The sequence below is a fragment of the Micrasema longulum genome, unplaced genomic scaffold, assembly GCF_059751315.1.
Source record: "Micrasema longulum isolate JH-2025_06_02 unplaced genomic scaffold, ASM5975131v1 h1tg001098l, whole genome shotgun sequence".
Taxonomy (NCBI): Eukaryota; Metazoa; Arthropoda; class Insecta; order Trichoptera; family Brachycentridae; genus Micrasema; species Micrasema longulum.
The window spans coordinates 120550-142475 of NW_028278286.1; positions in this window are offsets into that span (position 1 = coordinate 120550).

Genomic DNA, 21926 nt, shown 5'->3' on the forward strand with positions numbered 1-21926 from the left:
GTGCTTACCATTACACCACGAGGCCGACATTATGATACAATTATAATTGTATTACTCCACACTATGTATAAAATTATCGTGTTGTGTGAATTTTTGCAATCGTTTGAAATAGACTTAATGTTTTTTTTTTGCCTATTACTTTATATAATTTGATGAATAGCACATTTTGACTTCTGGTGACACGGTTGGGAACAAGAAAAGAAATTGGTTGTAACAGAGATGGGACATCACGTATGGCATTAAATATTTGAAAATACATATAAGATCCATCCCCGTTCTACGTTTCTCCTATGAAGACAGATTGAGAGAGAGTACTCTATTTCAAAAAAGGAATAATTACCCCTTTGTAATTCGAGCAGCCATACCACTTTTCTAAGTAAACGGTAAAGGACGGACTCAATATGGTCAATATGAGTCCTATAGAATGGAAAAAAAATGGACGATGAAGGAGATACGGGTGTTTGTGGCGAACCGAAGATTGAAAGCAGAAGGATAAAAATAAGTTAGATATTATTCAATCCGCAATGAAATGTTGTAGGTGATCTAAAAAAATTGAAAAGTCCACAATGTTTGAGATATAACCACAATATAACAGCACGCACAGGGCTGATAGTGTGGTCAAGACATACCTTAGAGGCGAGCGGTGAAAATGATTCAAAATTGGAATGTAAAAAAAATAGAAAGACGACGATTGGTGGAATAACCATGTTCGATTCACGCTAGACGAATCGAGTTCAGCGACCTTCGAATCTCATCAAGTTTGTTCGGAAGACGCGCCCAATCTCGTCATCAGCCGTCCCCCTCGTACCGGTGTACCTGTCCGTTGGAAAAAATGGAACAGGTGAATACGCTCCGCTCGACTTTCGATTAACGGCTTTATTTCGACGATGGCGTTATTATTTGTTTCGAAGTGCAGAATAATCACATGGGAAATGAGAAATAATGCGCGGAGAGCGATTTTCTTTAATGGCAAAATGGTACCGTTGCTGATACAGACGCAAAATAGCTGGAAGGGTTTGTATTTTATATTTTTTTAAACTCAAGGTTCATAGATTGTTTTACGCGTGAGGCGGGAAAGGAAGCGAGCAGATAATCATCTGAAGGTGATTGTTGACTTTTGCGGAGTTAATACACATACTTACATACTTAAAGATTGCAGTTTTAAGTAGTTAATTTGGGCAAATATTTTTGCATAGTTAAGACCCAAGACACAAACTAACCGACTGCTTAAGCTAGGTATTTTATGAACTTATACAGGCCCACATCCTGCTTTGCATTAAAAAAAAACAATCAAACCGACGTGCGTCCAGCTCAAAGTATTTTTCCGAACTAATAAATAAACGAATACATCGTTCGAATTATTTCGGCGCGGTATCGCCAAAACTCCAATAAAAATGTGTATGCAGATAGGCGACAGATGTTTCGTAATATTCCCAAAGTTTGATTTGATTAAGATACAAATTGAAATAAAAAGTGGTTTTAATATATATAATAACGATGATGTCTTCATTATTATTCATATACTTATATATGTATATCATCTTTGAATAAACTTAATATTGATGCTTAATAATTTGTAAATATATATTTTAACTATTGCTAATCGAAGCATAAAATGATTTATTATTATGTTTATTAAATTACATATTCTACCATATAGATGTGCTACTATTCTTACGTTCTTGTTTTGTTTTGTATTTATTTTTACTATCAATTAATTATCGAATTGAATTATAAAATTACTATAAATTATTAATTACATATTGCCACGTATTATTAAATAACCTTTCTGCATTTTATTTCTTGACATGTATAATTTTTTATTATTTATATTTTTTAAAAATTATTTCATATTCTCACATGTAAAAAAATACATAAAGTATATTGTTAAGGGTCCTCGGCACGGGTTACCAGTGAGGTCACATTATTTTATTGTTGTTTATAATGTGAAAAAATGAATAAATAAAAAAAATCACCAATAATACTGCTTCTGTTGGAATAGTGCGAAGTGATATGTTTATGTTTAATATCTGACCCTTAAACAAACGGCTGCCAAAAACAACGTAGGTACCATGTTTTTGCGATGTTCAACAAATGACTGCTGGTAAAAATAACAACATTTCCACTGTTTGAAATGTTTAAACAAAAACATAACATAATAAACATTTTAACGCGTGCTGAAACGACAATGAACGGCTTATGTAACTAAAACGCAATTTATTTGAATTTACATACAAAAAAATAAATATTTGACACTGAGCCACATGTATTTGTATGATTTTTTTTGTATCTACCTAACATTAATTTGACTGTTTTTTGTATTATATTTTAGTTAAATAAATCTCTATAGATTCGCCATTTATGATTGCACGGCTCGCAATTTTGATTCCATGAAAAATAGAATCCATCTCACATTGTCTAAGTTATAGAAAAACCCTAAAAAACTTCACTTGGCCAATATTTTTTTTCGAGCAAATTGTCAAGTCACGATACTATGGTTAAATTTATTGTGAAGAATATAAAAATTATATAAGTTATTGTGAAAACAGTTTTACTGTACTCTGACTTTATTTTAGGTAGTAGAACCAAATACAATACACAGTTCATGCTTATGAAATACCCACATTTTAAACACCATGAACTACTGTTACCGAGAATTCCTTTTTACAAAACTTGAAATTTGTAGGTAAGAAATTTGAGCGATCGAGCTTAGCGCAATATTCTATATTATAATTATTATATTCAATGGAGGCCCTGATGTACACTTATAAATGGTGATAGATATTAAAAATACCTTTTTTTGCATGATTTCTCCCTGTGTTTGCTTGCACAGGGGTTGACTTGCTCCTCCGGAATTTGACGCTAATAAGACTCGTATAAAACTTGTATAAAATTTATAATCATATAAAACCACACAGTCAAATTTATAATTAAAATACGCAATCTATTGTAAATATCAGTAAAAAATTCTTTATCAATTAAAAAATTTCTAAACTTATTAATTTCTTCTGTAATTTATTAACAAAATGTGATTTTTAATTACGCAATGCGTGAATAAGCGTATTAAAAAATCGATTAAGTAACTTTTTTTTCACAATATCAGGTGCGGGTACCTGGTTTGCATTTATTTATTTATATACAGTGACGATGGATATATCGAATGAATAGCCACGTAAAAAAACGAATAAAATGCACTGAAATATCACGATCGCTATTAACCACAGTCACGGAGTAAAAAAGAAAGATAATCGCTGAAGATTTCGGCGATTGCAGTTCAAAACCTTGTGATAGCAGTTAGCAATTTGATTAATCTTCCTTTGGAGACGGTTGGAACAGAATAAGCGCAGTCATCGATGCTGGCGTCAGCTTATTGGCTAACATGGCAGTCAAAAACAAATTTATATATACATTGAATTTCTTAGTGAAGAAACCAGTCTCGAAGATGTCGCGAAAGTTATGAAACCGGTCACTGGATATTCCAAATTTGTGGATTAAAGTATCACTCGTCTTTTATGTCTAGACGTTTAGTCGTTTATTTCTCGTCTTGTACTTCAATTGCTAGTAAATTTCAATGTTGTTCGCTCAACGAATATGTACTTTAAAAATATTTTAATTTAATTTAACACATAAAGCAGAAAAGATGGACACGTTTTTAAAAAAAAAAAAAATGTCGCACGTTGGTGCTTCTGTTGAGAAGTACACTATGGTATGACTAAATCTGTTTTGCAGGAGAGCAAAAACAAACTTTTAAAAATATATTAATGCTCGTAGCTTAATGTATAATGATAATTATGTCGATTATGGGCATTAGCCCAGTATTTGTTCGATTGACTGTCAAAATATGAGAACACTGTAGCATCACAATTACTACAGTGTTTTTTTCGGTATTTTACTCAATTGATTTCAAAGAATACTGAAGTTTGTGGCACATCTCGCTCTAAAAAAATCGTATAGATACGTGAGTGTTCTCCTAAGAGAATAAAATAAGGTTATACTTCATTCATAACTCAAAACAGCGAAATTTAGACTAACGACAGTGCACTGCGGGTAGTGCGATGTGTCAATACAAATCTTATATTGTATGTTATATCTATATACATACTTCATATGTATAAAAGCATTTTTAATGTTCTAATTAGCCAAATTTTACATAAGTAATAAAAATTAAAAACAATATGGTCCGAAAAGAATGATCAGCTAGTATTGCGAAGCACGTTGATGGTAGATACACTGTACATAAGGTCTTGCGTTTGAGTTCCAACAGGTTCAAATTTAAGTGTTTATTTAACATTTTTTTTTGCTGAAATATTTACATGGAGTGGCTCCTAAAAATTTGGACCGGTAAATGCATTTGTATGATGAATTTAAAAATATTATATCGCGATTGACAGACATGACAAAACAATGCACTAAGCATCTCTTGGACGGATGAGTTATACATTTCGGTTGAGGTATCCTCTGAGTTAAGTTATAAAGAATTGGCGAAATTGCCTATTCTGCATTTTATCACATTGAAATAAGCCCTGGATCTAATCGTTTAGTACATTTAGCTACGTTTAGATTTGCGGTAGGAAAAAATGCATCTCGCATTATGGTTTAGTCCACTTTAATATAATTTACCGCGATGACTTGCCAGAAGGACTAAATAGATAAGTACTACAGAGATCAGAAATGGATTCGAGCGTAGGAGATACTCCTTCCATTGCTTGGAGAGAAAAATACGAGTCGTCTCAGGTCTCAGTTAATCTTTTCTGGTTTATCGAGTCCAGTAAATAAGTGCACAACACCAACTTGGCGACGTGTACTACTGAGCACAAGTTGACGGTCTGCTAACTCCCAACCTTAACCATTAATTTTTAATCCGGGCAATAAAAGTCTAACCAGATTGTTGCTGACGCCATAATCCCCTAAAAGGTTAATAAATTTAGGAACTCAGTTAGTTACTGTTTTTTTAAGAAGTGGAACTGTTAATTTTAATTCACCTCGTGAAGTGGTGTATACCGCGCTTGTTACTACAGCAACAGCCGTGGCAAAAAAACATATTTACAAAAAAGCTAAATAATTCTAATAATAGTTTTCTAAATAATTTTGAATACAATGTCAAAAAAGCACCAGTTTACTCCGTATCACTCCACATGCAAAAAGTATTAAATTAAACACGTAAAACATGTGGAAAAAATCTTATTGCTGATGGATTTATGAAACAAAGAAAATAAAATATCAAAATATATCAAAATTATTTAAAGTAAGTTTCTACACCAGTAACAAAAAAAACTACGAGAAAAAAGAAAAATAAAATGCTAATAGTCAAGAAACTTTCGTTATTGTTTGTAAAGATGAATTTGCAATTAAGGTTCGAGGATTTTCATTAATGTTTAATGTTTGAATTAACAATCAATAAAAAACTAAGATAATAAAGTGGATTAAAAAATTACTCGCCTGAAAAGAATTTTCCAATTCGAATACTTTTTTTTACCAGTTAGTTCATTCAACGATGTTTTGAGTATGTCCAAATGCTTGCATACAGGCTGGATGATTAAACATAGGCGGAATGGTGAATGTTGCGCAGCCTGTAAAGTGGCCACTAAAACCAGCCATGGTCATAAGCCATGTAAATGCCGAGACTTCCATATTCCATAAATTGGCTTGCTCACAGTAAAGCAACAAATTATTAACAAAAATATAATGTAGCAGTTTTTATACATAAAATAATTAAGGGGATGAATAAAATAAAAACAATAATAAAATTTAACCAACAATGTCATACATATGAAACAAGGGGTAAAAAAAATATAAGATTACCAATGAGGAGAAAAACAGAATCTCAAAACTCATTGTACAAGGGATTGAAGCTGTACAATGAGTTACTTGAAAAAATAAAGGAAATAGAAAAAATCTAAATATTTAAAATTAATTTGAAAAAATGTTATTGAGAAATTTTTATAAAAAAAAAGTAATATTGTTAAAGTTTATATAAATTCTTAAGATGTTATGAACTAACTTAATAAAGCATAAATAAATAAAATAAATAAAAAATTCCCTTCGCAAAAGTGTTTTTCCTCTGTGTTGCAACAAATTTAGATCTGAATGACTCCCTAGGAAAGAAATTCAGCCTGTCTGCAAGCATTTGGATACTCAAAACATCGTTGAATATATCATTAATTTATTATTTGCAAAAATAAGCGTTGATATATTAAAACATGAACTAGGAAATTTATATTATTTTTAACACCCTGGCGTTTTACTGTCAATTAATTATAAACGTTTATCTGAAAAGTGCACAATGTTTCCATTGTGGACGTTTTGGTCATTTTTTCTGTTTTTGAAGAACACGTTTTCATCTGTAAAGAAATCCGGTCATAGACACCAAATGAATAGACCGATGAAAGACTCGTTACACGATAAAATGTTGCTTTACGAAACTGTTTTGCAAAAACTGTGTCTTTCTTGTATTGTTCGCGTAGTTTTTTTCCCATTTATTTTGAAGATAATATTACTAAGCAAACCGCAAGTCGTACATAAAATTAAGGAAAAATTCAAAAGGATAACATGTTTTTTAATGAAAATTTTAATATAAAGATCGACAAACGTTTATTAAACAGTTATGCTATATTTTTAATTACTAAATAAATTTTAGAAAAATTAACAGATTGCTTTTTTTAACCTTACATTTGTGTTATAATTATATTTTTTCCCATCGCGCAACATTATGCGGCGACATCACGAATGCACGCGGCGAATGTGGGGCATAGTGGGAAGATTATTGGACACAGTCTGATGTATTTAAATATGATTCTACGTTCCTTCTGGACTATTTTTAATTCTATGATCCACACATTTGATATTAGAGTTGATATTCTGAGTTACGTCACTTTTCACTGATGTACCTATTTGTACTTACATAAATTATCTTTTAACTGAACATTTCATCAGAGTTGCTAACTTTCGCGCAAAGAAAAAAAAACAAAATTAATAGTTAAGAGTAGTCAGTCAACATTGTAGAATACGGTGTATTATTAAAATAAATAGCAAAAAATACATTTAAACGGTATTGATGTGATAAGTGGCACAAGGCCGAGCATATTACTTCTGCATAAGTGCCTAATTTGGAAAGTAAAACGGGTTCCAGTCAAAAGGTCATTGTGTAATTAGGCTAAGCGAAACAATGGTAGACCATTATCTCAATACCCGCCCATAAGATGCCCTTAAGCTGTATACACAGAACACGTTTATTATAATATCGTATTTATATAACATATATGTCTATCGAAGCGTAGAAACTAATTTATGCAGAAATGACAGCGATACATTGTCGCATGGCGCAACTTACTATACAAGACTAGAATTTTAAATTTTATCGAAAAATTAATAAAACATGAAACGTATAAAGAACATTTGAATTTATTCTGTTTTTGAGGAAAGTCGGGTCAACTGGGGTTAAATGTTACCCAGAGCGTAAAGTGGCCACATGAACCAGTTAACTATTCTGCATTTCGGTTTAAATATGTTTTTTTACTGTCATATTTCAAAGCCCCTGGACTAGCACCCGAAGCGTAATACTGGGTATCTTGACTGCATTAGATATTGGCGTGCCAAAGCAGTGCCCTATGCACCGTTAGGTGGAAACAGGGGAATAATGATGAAGTTGATATAAATAAACTAATATAATGTTACATAAAAAAAATATTTTAGGAAAGCCCCTTTAAAAATAGAACTGAACACATATTAGATTGTATGCATTATATTTTTTTTTTACTCTTTGTGGATTTGAGTTTTTACAAGTTAGGGTGACGATATGAGCCCACTGCAGGAGTGGAATGCTGAATATTCTCTACCCCCTAGAGAGTGGTTGATTTGTGTTTTTTTTATTTGATTACAATTTGCTTCATAAATGACCACACTGATACATCAAATGACATCAAATACATACATCAAATGACGAAAAAAAAACTGATATGATTTGGTCAATTCAACCGCAGTAGTGTTCTGAACGAAAATCATCATACTATTTATTTTGATTAATGTTAGTAAATATTAGTATTTAACCACTTATCGACTTTTTATGTCTACCGGTTTCAAGACGTACGGAGGTGTTTCATATTAAAAAATAATATTTTCCCTTATAAATAATCGAAATCTTTTCAATACAGCCCACTTGTTTATTTAAAAATTAACCAATCGTGTAACGTTCTATCACTTAGCCCGTCTCCTTAGTAACTCCCCACCCCCAACATTCTGCAACATATAGCTTAATATTATTAACCTAATTTTAGTGCATGTTCGAACATGGGGGTGTTTGCATCTCCTTTAACTCTGCATGTAATTTATGTATTTTTCGTAAATACTATGTATACTACGTAGGGTAAAGGTGATAGTGTGTTTTAGAATTTTCATTTTGGTGTAGTGAGTATCCTGACGAAGAGATGAATACGTCTCGAAACCGGTAGACATGAAAAGACGGTAAGTGGTTAAATACTAGTATTTACTTCTATTAATAAAAATCATCATGTTTGATTTCACGTGCTCATATTTATTTGACGTTTAATTATTAGCGTGGCCAGATATGAAGCAAAGTGTAAACGCATGCAAAAAATAAAAATCCCTAAATTAATCACCCTTTAAAGGGTGGAGATGAGTCAGAATACCACCCCAGGGGTGATATTCCAAACGCCCTCGCGGTTGTAGAAAACACCTTTATCTCGCGTATTATGTGTGTAAGCATATAATATAATATGTAATGTAACACGTAATCATATAATAGAAATAGACTTTGGAAGGTACAGGATGGATGTAAATAATGTTGATGTGTTTTAAACTAATAAGAACATCTAGCAGCAGTTCACACGATCTGCATTTTTATTTAGTAAAATTTTACACAAAGGCTCTACTTTCCGAGATTTTTTAACAAGAAAAAAAGGCATTGGAGGATAAAGGGTGGATGTCAGATGTTAAATACTGAAAATGAAGCGATGATGTAATATTAATGAAAATCGATTTAGATTACAAAAAAAAAGTTTAGGACTTTTACATTAAGCAGGTTCTTTTATGTGTGTTAGAGTATTTGTATGTCCAAGATCCTTGAAAATGTTTCATTTTTATACCTTCCTTTTTTGACATTCGTCCTTCATATCCTGTACCCTTCATTTGAAAAAGGTGCGGAATAGACTACGCCCAAAATAAATGAATGCAGAATGGACTTCGTGTGAATGGACGGCCGTGATCTTGCGTTCGGAATGTTAGAGTTAGTAAACTTAGTTCTGCACACGACCGCTTCAGTCCGCCACAAGTCAACTCGGCCGCCACCCACGCCGAGAGGGCCATTTCCCGCCCAGAGCCGTGGAAATGCAGGCGGAAATGCTGCGCCGCATTCTACGCGGTGTCTTCACTTTGCCCACCGTTGGGGACTGGAGAGACGTCGCGCTGCTTGAACTGGCATTCCTAAACGCGTCGGTCAAGTTGACCGCCAGTTAAGTTAACTGGCGATTAATTCAAGCTAACTACAAACCGCTCGATTGCGCGGAAACGTAGGTATGAATGCATCTAGATACAATAGCATCAATATATAGGTATAAAGTAAGAATCGCGCACAGTGCATTCAAATCTTTAGTGGACTATGATTTTTATAATAAATTAAATATTTTGAATAATCCCACTTCACCTATTTATCTGAGAGAGCTCTTCCAACCACTATCACAGCATGGGCTATCACTTAGTTCTTGCAACGAGAGAACGCTTTCAATAACCATTCACTGCTCTATAATGTTTGCTTCCTCTTTCACGGTAGTGACTACTCGATTGTGGAATAATCTACCCACTAATGTCAATGACGCCCCTTCTTTATTAACATTTAAATAATGTTTATTGAGTTTTTCTACTGACATTTCTTGCTGGAACTGCATTTTAATAAGATTAATAAAAATACTTTATAGTTTTATTCCACTTTTATTTATAATTTTTTTATAAATTTTTTACCAGTGACCGGGTTTCGTCGTGACCGACATCGTCAGACTGATGATCGTGTGACGTTCAGTCTGACGATGTCGGTCACGACAAAACCCGGTCACTGGTAAAAAAAATATAAATAAAAGTGGAATAAAACTATAAAGGATTTTTATTATTATAATTTAAATCATGGTTAAAATGTCACCATCTCAATATTTGTACATTCACGGTCACTGGACCGCTGTGCACGTGCAAACCACGAGCCCACTGCGTGATATCGCATGATTAGCCTATTGGCATGAAAATACAATACGGTGAATCGATATTCATTGTTTTACAATTATTTACTTATTTAATGCCCGGCAAACGCAATAACCAGTACACCATGAGACCGACTAATCTCCAGTCGATTTCCTTTTGCAGGATTTTTACCTGAGAGTACTCGCTAAATTTAAATAACGATTTTAATAAATCATTAAAATTTATTTTATTAAGTTTTACTGTATTATTTGAATCGGGTTTTGGTCCCGTGTCTAGTGGTGTGGACTCACAGATCAGAGGTCCAAGGTTCGAACCCCCCTCTACCCCAACTAGATTTCCATTTTCTAATAGTGAGTTATTTACATCTCGTTGAAAATCGTCACCAAAATTAAAATATTCGCGTAAATTATAGGAACGCAAATATAAATTTAAAAAATATATATAATATATATACAGGGGCGTTTTTGTTAATATTTTTATAAAAATCATTAACTATGGAGTTTTATAAAAAATAACAAAAACATAAATATAATCAAATTTAAATAGGTACAAACGAATCTAATAAATGTCAATCCACTATAATTTCACAGTGCCGTTTAGATTAAGATAAAAAGTGTGCAATATGCTATTGTCCGTCGGATATCACGCAGCTGATTTGTTTATTAAGGTGATTCTAAACGTCAAAAATAAGTTATTTTTTGTTTTGTACATCATTTTGTGAGAATGGACTAAATTATATTATTATGGTATTTGTTACAATCAATATAGTGTAAAGTTTCCGCAAACCAAGTTTTGTAAAATTTCCATTGAAAATAAATGTAAAAATGCCATTTTTTAATTAAAAATTGTAAAAGCGCCATCTGTGAATAATTAGTTTCATATTTTCGTTTAGAATCACCTTTAAACAAATCTTGTAATAATGAACAGACTTGAGTTTTAGGTTCCGTCCAATCCATGGATGGACCGCGCATGCTGTAAACGCTACGCCCACGCAACATACCATAGTATAATGTGTAGGTATACATACAGTGCATAGATGCATTGCTCAGGAACTAGCCGCAGTAACCGGAGCGGGTGTGGTCGCAAGACAGAACTACATAAATAACTTACTATACTCCTGACCGTCGAAATCACTTACGTTATTTCGACACGGACACAGCAATATTAATTAAAAAAAAACACTTTACACAACTCACAACTTCCCCTGTTTGTTCTAACGCAAAATTAGGAAATCATACGATTTTGCCATTTTAAAACGAATGATTTTTTTAATCGTGGAATAAATAAAAAATTAAAAAACAAAAATTAGATTAAACCATATTTTTCAAATGTATTTCTGTAAGAAAATAAACTTAAAAGTTTTATGTAACTAAAATATAATTACTTTTAGACCGGCAGATTACGCCATTCCAAATTTAGACTAAACTTAGGTATCTGGGATCTCAATAAAGACTAAGTATTGAACTAAAATTTGTTGTAATAATTTGAACATAATAAATTAAACATGAAAGTGGTCGCGGTAAAATTTTACATTTTTGTTTTTAAAAAGAAATACAAGCATTTTAAATCACATACATTTTTGTTATTTCTACTTAAAATTATTCCTTCAGTAATACTTAAAAAAAAAAAATTATTGAAATACTTCAACAACAATATTTTGAGTTTGTCCAAATTTTTGTAGACAAGGACTGGATTCAACTCCCTGGGGAGCTGTTTATATTAACATATTACAACAAAGATGAAGAACATTTAAGAGAAGGTAATATAGAAGTCTAGGCATCTACAGGGCTTATGACCTGTCAATGGCTGGTTTAAGTGGCCACTTTGCACAATGTGTAACATTCACCATTCTGCCTATATTTGAACATCTATATTCCTTCATTTCTTTCATCTGTTGATGTTTGTGAAGTTAAAGAGCTGAAACCTTTATTTATGCGGGTGAGATTCATCTAATTGAATTATTTCACCTACATACTAGGCAACGCCTGAAAGTATTTTTTTTTTTTAAGAAATGGAGGAATATAGATGTTCAAATATAGGCAGAATGGTGAATGTTATACAGTGTGTAAAGTGGCCACTTTTAACCAGCCATTGACAGGTCATAAGCCCTGTAGATGCCTAGACTTCTATATTACCTTCTCTTAAATGTTCTTCATCTCTGTTGTAATATGTTGAAATACTTTAGTTGAAACCTTTTTTTATAGAATTGTTTTATTTTTTTTTAAATAGAAGGTAATTCTCGTTGTAATAATAAATTAAAAATAATATCTTATTGACTTTTTTATGACCGGATTAGGATGCAGGATTACTGAAAACGATTAGGGCTGGCCGCAGCCACTTTTATGTTTAATTTAATTTATTATCTTTAAATTATTACAACAAATTTTAGTTCAATACTTAGTCATTGTTGAGATCCCAGATACCTAAGTTTAGTCTAAATTTGAAATGGCATTATCTGCTGGTCGAAAAATAATTATATTTTTGTTACATAAAACTTTTAATAATATTTTATAATAAAATATCTTTAAAAATCATTGTTTTTATATAATTTATTTGTTTTTATTTTTTAAATATTACCTACGCGATTGAAAAAAACATTCGTTTTGAAACGACAAAATCTTTTGTTTTCTTCTAATTTTGCGTTCGTTTTACCAGACTACAGCCTTCGAGTTTTCGTTTAATTTTCACGCACTTTTATCGACAGCGTAGGTGTTGGTACATTTGCTTAGTACGCTTGAGGTTCTAGGTTCAATTACTGGTTCTACACAGTGATATTTTATTGTCAGTGTATTGGGACGGGCACCTGAAGATTGATTCTGAACATTATAACTATTTTGTTGCAAAAATAATGAAATAATAAGATACGCTCCAATAAGAGTACCAATGCGTGGCCTATAGACAGAGAAATTATGATGTTTTAAATGTATTTCGAATAAATTTATATGGAAACTTTTGGTCATACTGAAAATGTATTTATTTATTTTATTAGGTAAACAAACAGTATGTACACATATATTGCCAATTTCTTTGTATATTAGAGTAAGAAACTCATGCACACACCAAAAAAAAAAAATATTGTTAAGTTTATACTGTCTGCTGTTATTACTGTGATCGCTATTAAGAAGGAAATATTTTTTCAGATATGTATAAGTACATTGATAAAATTGCAATTTTACAGCGTATTTGAAAGGTTTGAATCTTATCCCTGCATCGAATATCTTAGAACAAAATGCGTAGCAATTTTGAGATATCTATATTTTCGAACAGAAAAAATATTTTACAAAACTGAAGGTAACTCTGGTAACTTCCCATTGAAATCGGGGCCCAGGGTCCGTATTACGATGGGAAGTTAACATTCATCTTCAATGTTATCTACAATGTAAAATTAAGTTGTCTGTTTGAAAAATAGAATACGTACACAAATCTATTTTATAAACATTTTCAATAACATATTACCGACGAAGACACTTTAAATTTTCGTGCAAATATACACATTTTCGTACATAAATATCGATTTTACTTTATACCGTCTCGATATGTACCGATGAAGATAGCGTTTGCAATCGCAGCCCAGGGCTCGTATTACTACGGTAAATAACCACTTGCCGACTTTTTATGCCTACCGGTTTCGAGACGTACCCGTCTCTTCGTCAGGACACTCACTACAAAAACATGCAAATACTAAAATACACTTTCACCTTGACCATCACCGTAGTATATATATAGTATTTACGAAAAAATACATAAATTACACGCGGATTTAAAGGGGTACAAATATCGCTGTGTCATAATATTCAATGGAGTGTTGGAGAATGGGTGTGGGGTTAGGAAGGAGAGGAGAGGGACCCCATTTGCATGTTGGTGTAGTGGATGTCCTGACAAAGAGACAGGTACGTCTCGAAACTGGTAGATATAAAAAATCGGTAAGTGGTTATATGCTTATATTTACTTACATTAGTGAAGATAACTTAGTTATCTTTCCGTAGTAATACGAACCCTGGGCCGTGATTGCAAACGCTATTTTCATCGATACATATTTACTTATTTATTATACGGCACAGGTGTCTTTTATAATACAAAATATAACAATATAATGAGTTAGAGATACAAAAACTAAAAAAAAATATTATTATAAAAAGAAAAATAAAACAAACAAGAAATATTTATATATATATGTATTATGTATGTATGTCAGCATACAAACGATATAAAAATATAAAATGAATTAACACCAGATCATTAGCATAGGTGACTTTTGTAAATAATTCGTTAATCGTTACTATAGAACACCATAAAATATTTATAAAGAGACGATTTGAATTCACAAAGACTCGAGTTTTCCTAGTCTGTGTATGCGCGGTATAGGTGAGTGACAAAGATAGTTGGTTTAAGAAAGGTGACAATAATAATATATACTATTTTGTCTTGTTCCACGTGTTGGTATGTTTATATTTAGACGGTATAAATTAAAATCGATATTTATGTGCGAAAATTTGTATATTTGTACAAAAACCGGTATACCTACATAAAAAGTTAGCAAGTGGTTGCATAGAAATATTTACTAACATTAGTTAAAATAATTGATCACAAAGTCAATACTTTAAACATTAATAAAAGTTATCTTCAATTATCTTTAAAATAAAATCGATTTTTCGTTCGAAAATGTTTTCATGATTTACTTATTCAAAACATGTTTGATTGCGTGTTACCGACAAAGATATTAAAAATTTTCATACAGATATTCACATTTTCGTTAATTTTTTTTTTTACTTTTTAGACGATTAAAGATAACTCTGTTACTTCCCGTTGTGATCGGAGCTCAGATACACTCAGTACGGAAACTTTCCATTCAAATTTGGAACAACATTATTTATTTATTTATACTTTTACATTGTTTGTATTCTTTTTTTATACATAATAATGGGTATCCCGTGCCGAGGGAAACATTTTACAAAATATGAAACATGCCTAAGATTAGCTATTTAACAAAGTTAACATAATAATAACAATAAAAAAAACGTAATTAATTCAATTAACCTAATTATAATTAACATAATAAACAATAAAAAACTAAAATAATCATAAAAAACATAACCAATTTATACAGACCAATAGAACAAATTTAATACACAGTGCACACATTTTACCAATTTGGCTTGATCCACTCAGCGATCCGTGCGCAACCCACCTCCACTATCCATTTCTTAATAGCAATTTTATATTGTGAGAACTTACTAATTGTCCTCATGGATAATGGAAGTAGATTGTACACTTTTATCGAGTAGTAGGTCAATCCTCTTTGACCGAAGTTTGTATTTATTTTTTTATTTTTTTGCAGCATTAGGGTGGAGTATCTAGTAACTCTTGTATTTGTAACGGAAGGTAGAGAATAATGCTTAAGCGCGTATAGTAACAAATTTTTACATAAAGTTGTTTTATAGATTCGACATTAAGATTTCCAAATATACTGCGGGAATTCAATAATCCCAGATTGTCACATTAAACTTGAATAGTTTTCACGCAACAATGGCGCGGAATAGCGCAAGTTCATAATCGCGTCCGCCCGTTTTATTTTACCTGCATATTTATTCATATTGACTGTACATTATAATACTCATGCGCCGGTATGATTATTGCTTGACGACGGCATTGACACGAATGCGATATCGGCGCGTAACAAGCGTGTCATCGCCGGAATTACCGCGCATGCGTGGACAGGTATTCGTAATAACGTTCGTAACCGACTTGTAGGTACGACATTTACATAGCCGCATAGTGAGAACGTAACATTCTCCTCTTCTAATTTGCATAAGAAAAGATCGTGTCGTATATCTCGGAACGGCAATAAAATAAACCAAAACAAATGAGAGAAGCATTTTCGAGAAGGGGATACAGAAGTCTAGGCATTTGCAAGACTTTTGACCTGTCATTGCCTGGTTATACTGGCCACTCTACACACCGTGTAACATCCGCAATTCATCAAATTTACCATCTGTTGTCTTTAGTAAACCGGAAAAAAACAAGTCCAATCTTTACTTGTAATTTATTACTATACGCACGTAATTTTAACATTATTCTCTACCTTCCGTTACAAATACAAGAGTTACTAGATATTCCACCCTGATGCTGCAAAAAAAATAAAAAAATAAATACAACCTTCGGTCAAAGAGGATTGGCCTACTACTCGGTTAAAGTGTAAAATCTACTTCCATTATCCATAAGAAAAAATATAGTAAGTTCTCACAATATAAAATTAAATGGATAGTGGAGGTGGGTTGCGCACGGATCGATGAGTGGATCAAGCCAAATCGGTAAAATGTGTGTACTATGTATTAAATTTGTTCTATTGGTCTGTATAAATCGGTTATGTTTTTTATGATTGTTTTAGTTTTTTATTGTTTATTATGTTAATGATAATTAGGTTAATTGGATTTATTACGTTTTTTTTATTGTTATTTTGATGTTAACTTTGTTAAATAGCTAATCCAAGGCATGTTTCACATTTTGTAAAATGTTTCCCTCGGCACGGGACACCAGTGAGGAAACATTATTCTGTATAAAAAAGAATACAAACAATGTAAAAGTATAAAAAAATAAATCCAGTTTACAAACAAGCTAATGAACTAACATTCCCCATTGCCGTCAGAATTGGGAAAATTAGATTAAGGGTAACTGACGAATTGACTACATACTGAGGTTGCTCTGACGGCGACAGGGGCATTGAAAACAGTAAATGTGAATTCTTAGAGAAAAGCGAATCCTTTATAAACAAAGTTTTTAAGTGTTTAAAAATCGGGTTGTAGTTCTGTGGCTAGTGTTGCGGACTCAAGTATCAGAGGCCCGAGGTTCGAACCCCCCCTCTATTCCAACTCGATTCCTGTTTTCTAATAGTGAGTTATTTACAACTCGTTGAAAATGGCTCCGAAATCTAAAAATTTGGATTAATCACAACAACGATTTATCGATCATCAAAGCTAAAAAAAAAGTGTTTTTGCAATGTGCGGATTTGAAAACAGACCTTAAGATCTTTAAAACTGATTCGGGTAAGTAGTGGGGCTTTTAATGTTGACTTTTGTAAGCTAAACGAGCTTAAACCTTATGAAAAGTTTGAAGATTATTTAGGAAGTATTCGGGTAAATAATAGAAACATACATTTTTTTTAAACAAATGGTTCACGACCATTGTTAAGTAAATAACAGCATTTATCGATATTATTTCTGTCCGATTACCTTTCGTTCCCATCCTTCCTTTGACCCATTTTTTTTCCTATTCCTTTCTCAAATATTTCCCAATAACAAAATTGAATGAAATTCGATTTTCATTTACAGTCCTACTTTTCGTTAACAACTATATTGATGAGATATATACATATATTTTTCAAGTATTTATTATTAATATGAAAATTGCAATCGAATTTACACTTAAAATCGTAGTACATAATTGATGTGCAATTATGACACAATTAAAAGTTACATTTTTTAAGTAGTAAAAGTGATGGTAATTATTTTTATTTATTTCACCCAAAAAAATTATCACCTAATTTGATTTAATTCATTCAAAACCAAAGCACTAAGGTGGTAACAAAAAAATTACAAGAACAAAAAAAAATTTGGTAAGAACCAGAAGATTTGCTGATAACGAAAATCACCTACAACACAATCACTGAACCACCGCAACAGCAGATTATCCCATTAAACTAAGAAAAAACAAATTCACCATATTTCAAGAATATATATTTTTTAAAAGATACACAGGGAAAAAGTCGACGTTAAATAATAATAATAATAATAATAATCAAAGTTTATTAACAAAAATAACAATAACTTTAACTACAACATAAACACTTAGGTAATAGATTTCTCTGGATCATGTCTAGTATGGCTAACTAGGTACAACCTGTTTTAAGGCAGACATTTTTATGCAAAAATAAACAATAACATTACTACCTACTTGATAATATACTAAACAGTCATACAATATGAATTTAATAGGAATTTATTTTTGGTAAATTTTCCGATTTTTTTCGACCTAAATCCAGTAACCAATTTTTTACAAATTTGTTAAATTGAATCCGAGTCATGGTTTTGCAATCTTTGGGTAGCATATTAAATATTTTGGGGCCCAGAAACCTGAAATTTCTTTGCCCGAATTCAGAGTTTGTGATAGACCCCATGACCCATCCTCTGGTTTGACTTCTGGTAGTGTGGGAGTGCTCCTTTTGGGATTTGATAGAATAATTTACTTGCACAAACATTATTATTCTAAAAATATATAATTGTCTTATATCTAAAATCTCGAATTCCTCAAATAACTTGACGCTGGGGTACCCGAAGGGGTTTTTAAAAATTATTTTAATAATGGATTTTTGAGCAGACTCGAGAGGTTTTAATATCGATTTATTAGTGCCTCCCTTTCTTATTATGCCATAAGTTATAATTGAATTACATAAAATAAAATATAGTAGCTTGATTTTAATTAGGGATAAGATATTACGTATTGACTTAAAGATATGGGAAAGTTTTCTAATTTTTTGTACAATATATTCGATGTGTTCTGTCCATTTAAAATTAATTAAAATTTTACATGAAAAAAGTAAAGAACGCTTTCCGTTTGTTCTTTTTTTAAATGTATTTATTTATTAAGACACTATTTATTTATTTATTTGTATATACGCCCAATGGGCATTTTTAAGGACATATTTATACATAGAAAATTATTAAAATGAAAGTAGAAAGACACAATGGTATATATTAGATTTGGTAAGAGTGGAAGCGGGAGAGAGGTGTTTTTTATTGAGTTTGATTCAGTGATCGTATGAAAGAAGACAACTTGATATCAAAGAAATCAAGACTGGTATATTTATTGGGAGACATAAGAGTTCTGGACATAGTGGAATGAAAACCGTGGAAAAATAGTGGAAAAAAAAGTTAGTTCTATGGTCATCGGTATGAAATAGTATGTTTTGTCTGTGGTTTCTAGTTAGAATATTTAATTTTATTATAAAGATATTTCAAAATACTTAGTGCTATAAGTGATGTCCCATTTCTGTTGCAATCAATTTCTTTTCATGTTCCCAACCATGTCATCAGAAGTCAAAATCTGCTATTTATTATTTTTTTTAAGAGCAACTTTTGTTTTTATGCCCCAATGTACAGAATTTGTAGATTAGTCAATTCGTCACACGACTTAGAATTCTTTGGGATAGATCTTCCGGCTTTTCATAGATCTCTACGCGGCTAAAACAATTTGGGGTGAAGTTGGATTGGCATGGTTTAGCTCGTTATTATTTCGTTTTTATGAATATATTGAATACCATTAATATTTTAAACGTTAACTTTGTGGTCAAACATTTTACTAAATGTTATTAAATATTTATATACAACCACTTACAGGTTTTAAGAGACGGGTACGTCTCGAAACCGGTAGACAAAGAAAAGTCGGTAAGTGGTTATATACAAATATTAAATAACATTTAGTATATTGAATACCATTATTGTATCGCCTTTGTTTGTCTTTGCTACATAGTTTTATAATATTGATGTTTTTTGTTGATATTTCTTGATAATAAAAAGTAAAACTAAACCTAGAAGCTTCATTGATAAGTTTATTTATAATTTTATCATAATCATTAACATAGTTTTATGTTCTTTTTGATCAGTTTCTTGTATTTATGTTTCTTAATGTAACTGTTGTAATTGGCTTAGGCCGTATATATAATAAAATTAAAATAAATAAATAAAATTATACGTACGAAAAAAAAAACTTCTACTAATACATAATATTATGTAGATTGATAGGTTTGTAGAAAATAACTGTACGCAACGAACTATGAAACTACTACTGCGCGACATTTTTTTTACGTACGTGTATGTATGAATGAATGTGTTGGTCGTTGGTAGTTGAATGTCCGTGTGTGGGTCACTTAAGGATCTCCTGGTCAGTGACCTCGTGTGCGTAATGCAGCGTATATTATTATGGTAGTTTACAGCGATACGCACCACACACACAAACTCAACGCGGAATACATTATGACGAAAACACACATCTATATAATATCCATATATGTATTGAGTGTTCCAAAAATATTTAATTTTAATAAGTCTTGGGAAACATGACTTGAGAATAATATTAACTTAGTATTTTTTTGTACTTATAAGAGCCAGTTGCATCAAAAGAGTTTATGTTATCAAGTCAGTTGAGTTTTATGAAAAGTAAGCTAAATCAATCTTTTTTGACGAAAACGTAACAATTGTTTATCTTTACCCTTTCGATACTATGAGGAAGGTCACTGCTACTGGAAATTAGATTTTTATATTACGTGCGGTAAAAATCAGAGCATTCAATTGTACGGCAAAGTTTCTTAAAAACGAATGAAAAGAATACCATGAGAAGGAACTGATAAAAGGGTACTCGCAGAGTTTTGCTTTTGACTTAATAACGCTCAGCCGAAATCAAGTGAGGGTATCACCAGAGCCAGCCCAGGGCACTGCAGATTGAACAAACACCTTGCTAGAATGAACAAACTTCTAGATGTAGGTTCTGCAGTGCAGATAAGGAAACACCCATACACATTCTATGTGAATGTGATGCTTTATATCATAAAAGGAGCCTCATTATCGGGGGACCGCTGGTTAAACCTGAGGATGTTAAAGAGCTCGTCCCCTATCTAATAGCCCGATACTTCACGGATCTGGGCTTGGAGGGGAAGATTTAGTCAAATGTAAACTCTCGCCTTCCACACAGTAGCCAGGCTCTTTACAGACCTGGGCTTGGAGGGCGAGAACTATTCACGGGGGCCCGTCACAATAGATCCTCACAGGTCGCAGTGGCGGCAGGACCTTGCATAGCACTGACCCCCACCACTAAGAATAAGAATAAGAATGGAAAAAAAATATAAATTAACTACTCTGAACGACGACGTCACTAGTTCATCTGAATCAATCAATGATAGAATGTTGTGATAGATTTCCGGTTTCCGGGAAAACAATTAGTTTGATACTATTAAGAAATATTCGTTGTTCGCTTTCTTTATTCCAAAGATTTTCTAAATCATGAAACTAATCATCAAAATGAAGACATAACCTAAAACACCCTATCTTAATTAGTCAATAATTGTATTTTGATACACAAACAATCGAGAATTCAAGAAATTTTATTAAAAAAACTGTTTTGTAATATTTTCTCAAAAAGAAAACTTTTTGAATTATGGTATTTTTTATTAATATTTGTTGATGGAATTTCATTGTAATTAGGTAATTATTACCGTATGTATTTGTAAAAGTTTACTGCTTCATCCTTGTGCTTTTATCCTCTAACGGAAATCTTGGTAAGAGGGTGAAATTGCCAATTTGTTTAATAAAAAGGTGTAAGTGTACCAAAAATTTTAATTTGTAATATTATCATATATGAACTTATATGAAAATATTATCATATATGAAGTTACTACATAATTAATACTCACACTATTGACTAGGTTGAGGTTGAAACACATTAAGGAATTGTTAATTTATGATCTTATGGAAACATAAAAAAAATACACGGAGGAATCTAAAACACAAAACAGATAGTTAAAAAGAGCTTAAAACAATACATGTTGAAAAGCCTTATTTTGTCCTTACTTAGTTTTTGTAGCATCCTGTGTACGTATATCACTGTGTATGGGTACTGCATTGATATGGGTATGGGTAACGCCCGGTACAGAAATATAACGGTTTATATTTATT